We start from the raw sequence: 14734 nt of genomic DNA on the forward strand, positions 1-14734 counted from the left end.
GACTGCCATTTGTCAAAGGTGTAGGGTTTCCCGCTTGGGTGGGGGGTTGGAGTAGATGACCTATAAGGTCCCTTCCAACTCTGATTATCTGTTATCTGTTATCTGCTTTTATTTTCTTTTTCCTCTCAGCTGATCGTCGGCTTTTATTTACTATCAGTTTGGCCGAACCAGGCCGAACTTGTAGCATACCACCACTGCATTGCAGCATCTTCATGGTCACATGACCAAATTTCTGATGCTTGGCAACTGACTCATATTTATGACAGTTTCAGGGCCCCAGGGTCATGTGACCTTCTGACAAGCAAACCCGATGGGGAAGCCAGATTCATTTAACAACCACGTTACTAACTGAACAACTGCAGTGATTCACTGAACTGTAGCAAGAAAGGACGTAAAATGGGACAAAACTCACTTAACCACTGTCTCACTTAGCAAGAGATATTTTGGGCACAATTGTGATTGTGAGTAGAGGACTACCTGTGTTTTAGAGAATCTGAATCTGAGAATCTTTTCATGCTTTAGCACCGTGATGGCGAATATATGGCATGCATGCCAGAGGTGGCACGGAGAGCCTCCTCTCTGGGTACATGAGCCGTCGCCCCAGCTCAGCTCTGCTGCACATGCATGTGCACACCTTTTGCCAGCTAGCTGGCCTTTGGGTCTCTGCCATACATGTGTGGAGGGCAAGGAGAGCACGGGGGTCATGTGTGCATTTGCAGGGGCAGGGTACACACACAGGGGGTCATGCGTGCATCCTGGTGGGGGGGCAGAGTGCATGTGCGGGAGTCACATGCACATGTGGGGGGGAAGGGCATATGCATGGGGCACGCATGCCTGTTGCATTTTGGGGATGTGTGCACGCGCTTTGGGCACTTGGTGCCAAAAAGGTTAATCATCACTGCTTTAGCGCATTTGCATCATAGCAATCATTAGGTGCTAACCACCTCACTCTAGTTTATGGAGGGACATTGTTTAAGTGGGGTCTTGTCTCTACCCCTCATTGTTACTTTGGTGCTTCTCGACAAAATATCCATCACGTTGTCTACGAATGTCCATCAAGAGCTTACACCAGCCCAATGTCTAATTTTTTTTCAACATAGACTACCCTGTCCTTGAGTGCATGGGTGGGATGCACATTTGAACCATTGTAAGTCCATGTATTTGCCATATGCTAAATAAATAATAAATAAATAAATGGACGGACATACAAATGAGAAGGAAAGAAGATTTCACTTTGTTTCTCTTTAAATATTGACCCAGGTACCACCTTTATTTTTCAGCTCCCCCCAGCTCATCAGGAGACTGTTAGTACCTTCATCCTTTAAGTAGGTCAAGCAATTAGGTGCTACCTTCCAATTTTACTTTTTTTTTTTTTCCTGATGGCATTTTTGCACAAAACATTGTGTTCCAAAAAAATAATAAAAATGCAACATATGTCAAATTGAACTGCTGGATTTTTCTCTGATGGGGATAACAAAAATGACAGCTTCAAGACGGAAGTCAGTTAGACATTACTATGTTCTTCTAGGAAATCTGGTCTTTGCCTCTTTAGCCAAGTTTATTCCATCTTGATGAATAGCTGCAAGATGGAAAAATAAGATCTGTCACATTGTTCACTTGATCTAAGAACCTTCCGTAAGTGAATGTGTTTATGTATATATACACACATACACACACACATACAAAATTTGATCAACCAAATGTTGCAGATCCAATCAATCATTATCAGCAATCAAGGATGCATAGTTAGTAGCTCCAGAGCCCCACACAACCCCTTTCAAAGATTTGGGGGAGGCTTACAAAACTTCCCCATGTTACTAGTGTAGTATATTTAAAAGCAAAGTTTCTTTTTGTCAAGGGCAAAGGATACATTAAGTTGCAATACAGAAGATTTATTCAAGTCTATATATGTAAGAATCTAATCAATCAATGGTCAGCACTAAATTGGCGCTAAATAAGGATCAGTGAAATTCCGGGGAGATTGAACCTGGATCATTTGCAGCAATGTAAGGACTCTGCACTAATGACACATTTAACTCTGCCCCCAGCTTTGCCTGCTCTTCTCCTACATCTGCTTGTTTGAGCACATGATAAACCACCATTTCAGAGGTGGTATTCAGTCAGTTCTGACAGGTTCTGGAGAACCGGTAGCGGAAATTTTGAGTAGTTCAGAGAACCGGCAAATGCCACCTCTGACTGGCCCGCCCCCATCTATTCTCTGCCTCCCAAGTCCCAGCTGATTGGTTGAGTCTTCTTCGGTTGCCCTGCACAACAGAATGGAGCTGGAAAGCAGGTCATTGGGGTAGGGAGGGAATGGGGATTTTACAGTATCCTTCCCCTGCCAGGCCCACCAAGCCACGCCCAGCAATCCATGCCACACCCACCAAGCCACGCCCACAGAACCGGTAATAAAGAAATTTGAATACCACCACTGTACCATTTATAGATTCCCAAGCCAGCTTCATTCATTCCTGCATTTCTAAGAAACCATCAAATCTATTTGCAGTTACAGATAGTCGTCAACTTATGACCATAATGGAACCTGCCCATTACAATTATAGGTTGTGGTAGCCAATAAGCGAGGTGACCACATGATCACCTTACTTAACCACCACAACCCCTACTCTCCCTTTTGCGGTCGTTAAGTGACTTCACAGGTCATTAAGTGGCAAACAGGGTATCTCAGGAAGTAGGGGAGGCACTGGGAGGCTGCAGGCCCGCAACACTGCCTGTCGTGGTGTCAGGGAATTGCGCAGCTGGTGTCTAAATGGAGTCAGAGACGCTGACACAAACTTCTAGTTTTATATAATAAAATATATTTTACAACAATATACACAGCAAACAAGATAGTCAGGCAAACAGGTGCATCATGAGGTAAATCAGCACAGCAGCAACATCATAGAGAACACGGTAGGAAAAAGGCGGGAAAAAAGGGAAACTCCCCCTCCATACCCATAGCAACCAATCACAGCACAGATTCCCTCATGCAGCAGCCAGCATTCTGGTACTAATCAACTACAGTTGTATGTTCTGGCTCATTGCACAAACCGCACTACTCCAGCTACTAAGTTTAAATATCTTAACACTCTGGCCGCTTCCTAGCCCCCTGGGCTTCCTCTCTTCTATCACATCTTGATCCCCATACCTTTTCTGAAGATTGCCTTTGGGAAGGAGAAACGGCCAATCCACCAGAGGCTGTGGGTGTCATTTTGCAAGCGGCCACAATTCTCACAATCCAAACTTTGGATACAAAGATTATCTGTTCAACTTAGCTTCCAAACGATCTTTCCATTTGCTTTGATATTAGCAACTTTGGTGCACCTAAAGTGGTATCCTAATCTTCTACTGGACAGTAACCAACTTCCTGCTTTAGAGACAAAATGGAGTCCATATAGCTAAGTAGAATTCAGTCCCAAGTACGTCTCTGCTCATCCATCTTCCATGCTGTGCGCGCTTAAGACATTTATATGAGAAGAATCTTTTATGTTTATTACTATAGCAATATCATAGATGGGCACAAGGTTACCGTAGCCAATTAAATTGTGACACAATAACCACATATGACCTCTGTGCAAATGCTAATAAATATCAAATGAACTTGAGTATTGGCATCAGCCTCTGCAGGAGAGATTTGACAGCCATTGCTTTTTCAATAAAGAAATCTACTCTTTATTAAGAAATTTCTCCACAGAGCTAATGAGTGGTAAATTTAAATCGGTGACAAATGAAGAAAGACAGGGGGAATTCATGATTTATTTTTATTTATTTGCTTGTCAAATATATAAAACTCACTCTTGGAAGTTTATAGTCAAAAGCCTAAAAACCAAACAAAAAATATAATACATCAGTGTTATTTTTTTAAAAAAAAGATAAAATAAGTGTTATATACACTTGTTATATAAAAACACATGCAATAAAATATAATCCAACCAGTGTCTTAAACTTTAAAAGAACTGATTTTAACAAACTCAGAAAAAAATCCAAAAATGCTAAAGGGGAAAACAACTCAAGAAGCGTGGGAAACTCTGAAAAATATTATCATAAAAGCCCAGTCCATCATAATACCACTGAAAAAGAAAAACAAGAAATCCAAGAAGAAACCAGCAAGGTTGTACAAAGATCCCTCTGATAAGGTGAAAAGGATAAGTACAAAAAATGGAAGGAGGGACACCTAAGGCAGAATATCAGCAGATAGCCCAAAACTGCAAAGATGAAGTCAGGAAAGCAAAGGCTCAGAATAAAGAAAGACTTGCAACAAAAGTGAAAGACAATAAAAAAAAAGTTTATTTCAACATATAAATAACATGAAAAAGGTCAAGGAAACAGTCGGTAGAGAAGATGGCAAGGAAGTAAAAGGTAGTAGAGAGAAAGCAGAGATCCTTAACTCATTCTTTGCATGGGTCTCAAGCAAAAACAAAGAAAGTCCAGTTGCCTCTTGAAAAAGCACCTTTGGGACAACCATGACCTGGATGACTTCTCATCCAAGAAGCTTCTTCAGTTCTGAAGAAACTGAACTGAAGAAGAACTGAAAACGTTTCTTGGATGAGAAGTGAAACATCTTCAAGCAAAAATAAAGACAGTCCAGTTACCTCTTGAAAAAGTAACTTTGAGACAACCATGACCTGGATGACTGATAATCTTCACAGACATACACTGATAATAATATCCACACTGTGCAGATAAATAGGCCAGCATGCTGTTTGGAATGCAGTGAGGTTGTGGGTGTATGTGTGTGACCTTTCATTTAAGCAAATGAATGAATGGAAATAGGGCCCATAAATCAGAGTGTTGATGCTGCAGCAGTCGGCAAGCCAAAGTGCCTCTTTTCCCTTTGGATGCCTGTGTAGCATGAAGTAACAGCTGCACCGGCCTTACGAGACCCAAGTAGGTTGTTATGGCATGTAGCTGTGATCATAAGTGTGGCTCATCAAAGGCAGGCCTTTCTCGTCCTTTTCGACTCCTTGGCTTGGCTAATGATTTTGCTTACTGATTGGTGTCAGGGGAGGTTTACCCAGCATGCTTTGCTTTGAGCACGTTCTCAGGGCAATGGGGAGGAACCTTGTTTTCTTTGCCTGCAGAAATCTCCCTTTCCTTTAAAATGGAAGTCTGGGAAGATAAAGAGAGAGAGAGGGTCTGCCTGTCATCTGTCTATAATCTGTCTGTTTGTTGGGCTGGGAATTCTCTCTCTCTCTCTCTCTTCTTCTATGTATTATCTATCTATCTCTGTCTTTCATCTAGCTATAATCTAGCTATATCATCCATCTCTCTATCTGTCTGTCTCTCTCTCTCATCTATCTATCTATCTATCTATCTATCTATCTATCTATCTATCTATCTATCTATCTATCTATCTATCTATCTATGTCTTTCATCTAGCTATAATCTAGCTATATCCATCCATCCATCTATCTATTCATCTATCTATCTATTATCTATCTATCATCTCTATATCACTATTATCCCTTTCTGCTTGATATGGTGCATAACATGGGAGGACCTAAATCTAACTAATACCCTTCTCAGCATTAGAGCTTTCTCCAGAAAGCAACAAAGAAGAGGGGATCAACTTATTTTTCAAAACACCAGAAAGCAAGACAAGAAGCAGTAGACGGAAACTAATCAAGGAGAGAAGCAACCTGGAATTTAAGGAGAAACTTCCTAACAGTGAGAACAATTAATCAGTGGAACAGCTTACCTCCAGAAGCTGTGAATGTTCCAATACTGGAAGTTTTTAAGAAGAGATTGGATAACCTCCAAGGTCCCTTCCAATTCTGTTATTCTTTCATTCTGAATACAATGATCTTTGTAAGGATAGACACTTCATAACATTGAATGTCTTTTCCAAAGCCTCCAGGGCAAGTCTGAATTACAAAAACACGATCCATTTACACCCATATAATATTAAACAGAACTCAAATGAAATCCATAATAAAGATGTTAAAGATGAACCCAAAATGTGACTTACTCAGTCAATCGTGATTGAGCAAACAATGATTAACATGATGTATGAAGCCAATCTCTTGCCAAAAGCAAAATTATCACAGTTTGGCCAATTTGTGGTTTATTATTCTTTTTGCAACTCTGTAGATTGGTTAGATGCTTAGGAAGATAACAAAAGCCACAAATAAGTCAAGAAACAATAAACAAACTGTGGGATCATGCTAAGTCTCAGTTGGATTTGACAACAAACTGTGGATTATTGCCATGCGTTGAACATACATAATATATTAGTTTTGCATAAGTGCAGAAAACATTACATCTTGATGTGATGTGTGAATCAAACCCAAAATGCATTTTTAACCTGTATAGGAAATTGCAGGATGAGAAGATAAGGGGGATAAGCAAAATAGTAATTCATTGAATTCTCTATTTTTTATTATTATTATTATTATTATAAAGAGGCTTTAGTGTTTTATGTGGTTTTGTGCTTGTCTCTCCATTAGTTCTGTGTCATCTAAGCAAGAACATCTGGATAACTTTGATGGGGTCATTAATAGTTCTGAATAATATATCTCAAAAGGAAAATGAAGAATTGGATAAAATGAGCAACAAAAATTAGGGGCTTAAATATTGTTTGATGATGAAGTCTGGGCTTTTATTTTTGTGGGGGTATTAAAAAAAACATAAGATATATAAATCAACATGAAAAGAAGATAAGAGAAGAAAAGGAAAAATACAAATGAATGAACAAGGAATTTAGAACTGTCACGGATATTATAATTTTCCAGTAAAACATAGTCAGTTGCAAATAACAGTGTATTCTATCACTTTAACAGCAAAAAATCACTATTCAACGCTATACTAAGAATGAATATCAAGAAGTACGGTCAACATGGTATAAATCTCCAAGCAAAATTATAGGCTACAGTAAATTAAATCCATGCTGCTAAAATTCCATTTTGTTTTTTAATATGCTGTGAAATTAAAATGCAGGCAATACAAAAGCTGAATTTTGGATGCGGTACAAATCAACGTTGCTTAGCTTCAAGCAAAGGTGGTTAGAAGGAGGCTGATAATAAATGTCATAAAAGGTATGGAAAACCTACATAATAGTTTTTGACTTACAACAGTTCATTTAGTGACGATTCAAAGTTACAATGATATGGAAAAAAGTGACTTATGACCATTTTTCACACTTAGGACCGTTGCAACATCCCCATAGCCATGGGACCAAAATTCAGATATTTGGCAACTGACTCATATTTGTGACCGTTGCAGTGTCCTGATTCCCCTTTTGTGACCTTCTGACAAACAAAGTCAATGCGGAAGCTGGATTCACTTATCAGCTGTGTTACTAACTTAACAACTGCAGTCATTCACTTAACAACTGTGGCAAGAAAGCTTGTAAAATGGGACAAAATTCACTTAACAAATGTCTCGCTCAGCAACAGCAATTTTGGGCCCAACTGTAGTCGTTAAGTCGAGGACTATCTGTATTTCTACCCTTTCTTAGAATTTTAGGACATAGGTCTATTGAAACTAAACGTGGAGAGAACTAGGACTACAAAAAGAAAGAACTTGATACAATCACAGTTAAACTGTGGAATTCCATACTGTCAGACGGAGGATGGTCATCAAGCCAACTGGACAAATTCATGAATGATTTGGATCTCAAAGGCTACTATCTGTAGAAAGTTAGCACCAGGGCTCTGATTCTTCCGGTTTGGACTGGTTCAGGCAAACTGGATGTTAAAGTTACAGCTGGTTTGCCAAACCAGTATTTCAACCTACTGGCTGGCCCCACCCCTCCCAGGAGTCTCCATGCAACCCAGGTAAGTGCAGGGTCTGCACAGCAGCTCTGGGAAGGAGGAAAATGGGTCTTCCATAAGTCTGTAAATGGACCTGTTCCTGCCATTCAGAGAGCCTCCAGAGCCCGGGGGAGGCCATTTTCATCCTCTCAGGGGCGTGCGGGAGGGCTCTCGACCCTTGGGAGGGTGAAAAACGGCCTTCCTGGAAAAAGTGGAAGTCACAAAACAGGCCTATTTCCGGCTTCCATTGGGCCTCCAGAGCCCAGGGGAGGCTTCTCCCAGAGGCCCGGGAGAAGCCTCTGGACCCTTGGGAGGGCGAAAACAGCCTCCCCCAGGCTCTGGAGGCCCACTGGAAGCTGGAAACAGGAAGTTCCAGTAGGCCACGCCCACGATGGCCACACCCATCCAGCAACCAGACAGCAAACTGGTTGCTGGGATTTTTGAATCCTACCCCTGGTTAGCACCCACCCCTCTCCTAGAAGGATGAAATATTTTGAGAAATATTTAAAAGGCAGAATATTATACTTCCCTGGATGAGAAATGGAGAAACATGCTCTTGGAGACAGAAAGCAGCCCCCACCTTTCTTGTTAGCCCTTAGCAGATGTCAGCACCAGAGATAAAGAGATAGTTAGCTCTATTCATAGGCAAAAATTCCCTGTAGCAAGATCCGAACAGTGATTAACCCACTACCATCTAGCAGCAGAGCTCACCACATGGCACTTATATCCTAAGGACATTGAATCACCCTCCAAACCTCAACCAAACTTAGCTCAGCCAACCTAAAGAGCCAGCTATGACCTCTACAACAGCCAACAGAATACATGTTCTTGCACAGGAACAGGAAGCTCAAGTTCTAAGTCCAAGAGAAGGTATAAAATCCCCTCACTCTCAACTCCATGTGATTAGCTGCCCAGAACCCATGTGGTTCCGCTTCATTAAACCATCTTTCCAATCGGTCTCCATGTTTCCAGTGTTTCTCCTGGCTTGGAACTGAACCAGATGGATATTTCTCCCAAAATATCAGTGGCTGAAGTTAACCTCTGGAATTTCAGGTAATATATCATAGGCACCAGTTTCTGCAAAGCAACACTGAAAAGACTCTGTCCATTATGTGAGTTTCCCAGTTGTGTCTGATTGGCCACTATGCGATCCATTTTACCTGACTCGATATAGGTAGTCCTCAAGTTGGGACCATAATGGAACCTTCCCATTGCAGTCACTGCAATGAACAGTCGCTAAAGGAATGATTGTAAGCCAAGGACTGCCTGTATGCTGCATTTGTTTATTCAGGGCTTACAATTCAGAAGCAACTTTTTTTTTAAAGACCCTTTTCCTTCTGTGTGTGTTTTTTCAAACCCCCAGAGAGAAGTGACTTGGTGTTGCGAATAGATCTTGAGGCATGGGAAGGAGAAAATAATCAATTGGATCCTACTTTCTTTCCTAGTGGGATATCCCCCTCCCCACCTTCCCAGCAGACTGAAACTTCTATCTGCTTTGGCAGTGTAGCATTATCAGCCATTCATGTTTGCTCCTCGGCAGGACTGGCAGCCTGCAAAATGTGATAACATTTGCTTGTGAAACACAACACAAAAACGGTAGATAATTGCCCAGCTTAAAGGGAGACAGAAATGGAGCAAACCAGAGCTGGGCTGCTGTGGGTTCACAGGGCTTTGGAAAACATCCTCTAGCTAAGATTCTGCACTGTTCAGAGAACCCCCAAATCCCACATGGCCTGTTTTGGTGCAGGTAAGTGCAGGCCGCGAGTGGAGGCTTGGGGAGGGCGAAAAACGGGCCTCCCGGAAGTTCCAGAAAGCCGGAAATGGGCCCATTTCCCATTTCCAGCCTCCACAGGGCCTCTGGAGCCCAGAGAGGCTGTTTTCGCGCTCTTGGAGGCTCAAGAAAAGCCTCCGGAGCCCAGGGAGGGCAAAAACACCCCCCCACACACACCATGGTGCCATTTTGGGATTCAATTTTTTTTGCTACCAGTTCTGTGGGAAGGATACTGTAAAATCTCCATTCCCACCCACTCCGGGGGAAGGTTATAGAATGATGTGAAAAATAAATATAATAACATAGATAAAATTACACCCTAATTTGCCAATAAGCCAGGATTCTAAAGAACCCTGGAATGCTGTGTTGTGGGAATGCACCCAATGAGCAGTTGACAGTGCCCTTTTATACAGGTAGTCCTCAACTTCTAACAGTTTATTCAGTGACCGATGGAAGTTAGAATGGCACTGAAAAAATATGACTTATGACCGTTTTTCACACTTATGGCTGTTGTAGCGTCTCCATCGTCCTGTGATTAAAATTCAGATGCTTGGAAACTGACTCATATTTATGACGGTTGCAGTGTCCTGGGGTCATGTGATCCCCTTTTGCGACCTTCTGACAAGCAAAGTCAATGGAGAAGCCAGATTCACTTAACAACCGTGGTACTAATTTAACCACTGCAGTGATTCACTTAACAAAGGTGGCAAGAAAGGTCGTAAAAAGGGGCAAAACTCACTTAACAAATGTCTTATTTAGCAACAGAAATTTTGGAATCAATGGTTGTCATAAGTCGGGAGAGCTACCTGTATTTATGAGTAAGGAATTCAAAAAAAAGAATGTGGAAGGATAGGTTTTATGTTTCAATTGCTTTACCAAAAATTATGGTCAGTTTTTTTTCTTCTTTGAATGCAGTACACCTACGCAGGATACAACTCACAAATATGAGGAATGTGGACCCTAGAATATGGTACAAAGTAGCAGATCCACTCTATTATTAAGTCTGTAATTGCCAATAATTAATTTGCTAATTGCATGCAACTAATCTGTGTCCTTTTTGTTTTATATCAATTAACAGAGTAATTAAAAAAGCAATTTCCTTGATGGTTCCTCCTTGGCAAATCTAATGAAACAGGGCAGCCCCTTTAACTAACCTCATTTAGAATCTCTCCTTTTTGTCAAACATCCTATAAGAAAGAGTTAATTTTGCTGCACAGAAGACATTGATGCTAACAGTACTAACGGGGGGGGGAAAACTCCCTTTTGTGGGTTGTTTTATTCCATCTGTATCTATTTAATCCAGGTTTCCCCCCCATCAAGCCTTCTAGATTGGAGGAACCATTCCCCAAATCCATGGCTGTCTGAAGGAAGAGGATGAAAAATTGGCAGCTGCACGAATGTGGTCAGATCCCTGCCCTATTTTATATGTGTTGTGATGCATGTAAAAAGGATGGAATTATGATTGCATGGTTGTGACCAACAACTTGACTGTGTTTTTTTTTTAATCTCCCCTGGGGATAATCCAAATTTCAGCCCTGCAATTACTCTACTCTACGCTGTATTAACAGAGGAATGGAATCAAGATCACGTGAAGTGTTAATACTACTTTATAAGGCCTTGATAAGGCCACATTTGGAATACAGTGTCCAGTTTTGGTTGCCACGATATTAAAAAAAAAAGATGTTGAGACTCTAGAAAGAATGCAGAGAAGAGCAACAAAAATGATTAGGGGACATATGAAGAGCGGTTGCAGGAACTGGGTATGTCTAGTTTAATGAAAAGAAGAGACTGGGGTGACATGATAGCAGTATTCCAATATCTAAGGGGCTGCCACGACAAAGAAGGGGGCAACCTGTTCTCCAAGCTCTTGAAGGCAGAATAAGAAGCAATGGATGGAACCTAATCAACGAGAGAACCAATCTAGAATTAAGAAGAAATTTCCTGACAGTTAGAACAATTAATCAGTGGAATGACTTGGCTCCAGAAGTTGTGGGTGTTCCAACAGAAGAAGAAGAGAAGAGATTAAGAAGAGATTTTTCTGAAATTCTATAGAGTTCCTGCTCAAACAGAGGGTTGTACTACAAGATCTTCCTGGTCTCTTCCGACTCTGTTATTTTATATTCTGCAAACTGATATAAAATATTGCAAATTCAGATGTTCCCCAGTCCTTTACACAGGTAATGTAGGGCTGATATCTACCTTCTCAAACATTCTGCTGTCCACTACAATGTCCATAGTTTGACTAGACTAACTGATTGAAGGTAAATGAGGTCCAGGCAGAAGAAGAACATCATGGCTTCAAAATCTAAGGGACTGGTTTGAACAAAACTCAACAGCACTTTTTGTGCAGCTATTGATGAAATAGAATTGCCAACATCCAGTGATGGATAATGGCACAAGAAGAAGAACTGTTGGGTCTATGACAATTTGTCATAGCCAACTCACCATGGCCAACTCACCACAGCTAACTTGCCATAGTCAATTCACCATGGCCAACTCACTACAAGACAACTCGATGTGGGACAAGAGTTACATTAATATCAAAGAAATGGTAGAATAGAATCATTAAAGAAAGGATGCAAAAGGAGGGACAGAATGAAATGTGAATGGCAAATATTACAATATTTTTTTATTTATTTTAAATAATTAAATAGAATTGTTAAATTGTCCCACAGCAAGTTGTCCCATGGCAAGTTGGCTGTGGGGAGTTGTCCCATAGAGCATTGGCTGTGGGGAGTTGTCCCACAGAGAGTTGGCTGTGATGAGTTGGCTGCGGCATATTGTCCCATTCCCGCTAACGGTATGTCATAGTTTTCAGTTTTTGAAGCCAGAAAACATTGATCATCATCACTTAGAGCTCTCTTGGTCCACCATTCTCTGAGCGTGAAGGTTCATCCTCCAAGCTTGGGGGTTCTGAACATTTCATTACCAGGCTAGGCAACATCTTCAGTGGGGATGTCGGTGTCAGTGTTGTCTATGGAGATTCTTAGTCATCCAGGTCATGGTTGTCACAAAGGTGCTTTTTTCAAGAGGCAGCTGGACTTTCTTTGAAGATGTTTCACTTCTCATCCAAAAAGCTTCTTTAGCTCTGACTGGATGGTGGGAAATGGAAGCAGAGGTGGTATTCAGCCCGTTCTGACCAGTTTTAGAGAACCAGTAGCGGAAATTTTGAGTAGTTTGGAGAACCGGCAAATGCCACCTCTGACTGGCCCCTCCCCCATCTATTCTCTGCCTCCTGAGTCCCAGCTGATTGGCTGGGTCTTCTTTGGTTGCCCTGCACAGGAGAACGGAGCTGGAAAGCAGGTTAGTGGGGTGGGGAGGGAATGGGGATTTTGCAGTATCCTTCCCTTGCCTCTCCCACCAAGCCATGGCCACAGAACCGGCAATAAAAATGTTTGACTCCCACCACTGAATGGAAGGATTTCATTCATCCCAGAATCTCCATGTACATTTAGCTATTCACTTTGGGATGTACACCCTTCGAAGGGTATGAATGGATTTTCATAAAAATTGCAGAGTACTGTTTTCGATGCAGACAACACAGACTCATCCCCCACAGCCTCCTGCACCTGTCTTCAACAGTGAAGGGGTACAGGGCAGAAAAGCGTCCTGCAGAAGGCTCCACACCCATTTGCATTACTAAGGTGACCCTGAGAACACAGATGAACCTCCAAGTGGCCTCAATGACTCTCTATAAACATGCAAATGACCAGCTGTTTGCAAGGAGTATAAATCCTTCCATTCCCCACCATCCAGTCAGAGCTGAAGAAGCTTCTTGGATGAGAAGCGAAACGTCTTCAAAACAACAACAACAAGGAAGTCCAGTTTCATGTAGAAAAATGCACCTTTGGGACAGTGTCAGTGCCCTTCTGTTTACAAGGGCTTTGTGTGGTCAGTAGGTCTTGGGATGGTGAGGCCACAAAAGGTGAGGGTCCCCTCAGGTCAGGGTCTTGTGATGGCTCTTGACAAAGAGAAAGGGGGGAAAAATGATCTGCGGATTGAGCTGGAGAAGAGCAAGCTGGAACTGAAGACAATAAGCTGGATTTCTTCAGAAGCAGCTGTAAAAGGTGAAATTGCCTCTTGTGGTTTTTATTCTCCCTCCCTCCCGCACCCTTCAGTCTTGCAGCCCACCAGGCAGTAGATCAAAGAGCAGCTGAGCTGAACTACAATGACCCTCTCTTTCTCTTGATCTATTGGCTTTTTAAGAATGTAAATGTATGCTAATGAATTCATCATGTAGGTAGCATATGGTCGAGGTCTATCAATGAATCTGCAGTTTAGAGAAGGAAGGAAGGAAGGAAGGAAGGAAGGAAGGAAGGAAGGAAGGAAGGAGCACTGGAGGAAAAAAAAGGGAAATGTATACTCAAGATAATCAAATGAAGGATTTGATTATTGGAGAAACAAATGGTTGTCCAATCTCTTCCTCGGTACTCAGTACTCTTAGGTGCAGAATTTGTATCAAACTATTTACTAAGTCTGCATTACTATAATATTACTATTAATCCTCCCATCCTTCCTTTCACCCATCTCCTCCCACTTATGGCTGTAACTTTGTTGCTTGTCCCTCATTACTATCATGGCGTGTTTCCTATAAACCCTAGTTAACTGACTAGCAAAATCTATTATTTACAGACCCCTCACATCCCTGACATAAACTGCTTCAATTCCTTCCCTCAAAACGACGCTATAGAGAACTGCACACCAGAACAACTAGACACAAAGACAGTTTTTCCCCGAAAGCCATCACTCTGCTAAACAAATATTTCCCACAACACTGTAAAAATATTTACTGTCTGCATTACTATTACTATTAATCTTCCCATCCTTCCTTTCACCCATCTCCTCCCACTTATGACTGTATGACTGTAACTTTGTTGCTTGTATCCTAATGATTTTTATTGACTGTTTCCTAGTATGATTTGATTGCTTATTTGTACTCTATGACTATTACTAAGTGTTATACCTTATGATTCTTGATGAATGTATCTTTTCTTTTATGTACACTGAGAGCATTTGCACCAATGACAAATTCCTTGTGTGTCCAATCACATTTGGCCAATAAAGAATTCTATTCTATTCTATTCTATTCTATTCTATTCTATTCTATTCTATTCTATTCTATTCTATTCTATTCGTTGGGCAGCCTGTTGTATATCCCTATGGCAATGTCATTATTTTTTCCTTTTATATTGACCCAAAGATATTCAAGATGGTT

The sequence above is a fragment of the Notechis scutatus genome, chromosome 3 (assembly GCF_049901735.1).
Source record: "Notechis scutatus isolate UNSWTSFEM ecotype Mainland chromosome 3, rNotScu1.2, whole genome shotgun sequence".
Lineage (NCBI taxonomy): Eukaryota > Metazoa > Chordata > Lepidosauria > Squamata > Elapidae > Notechis > Notechis scutatus.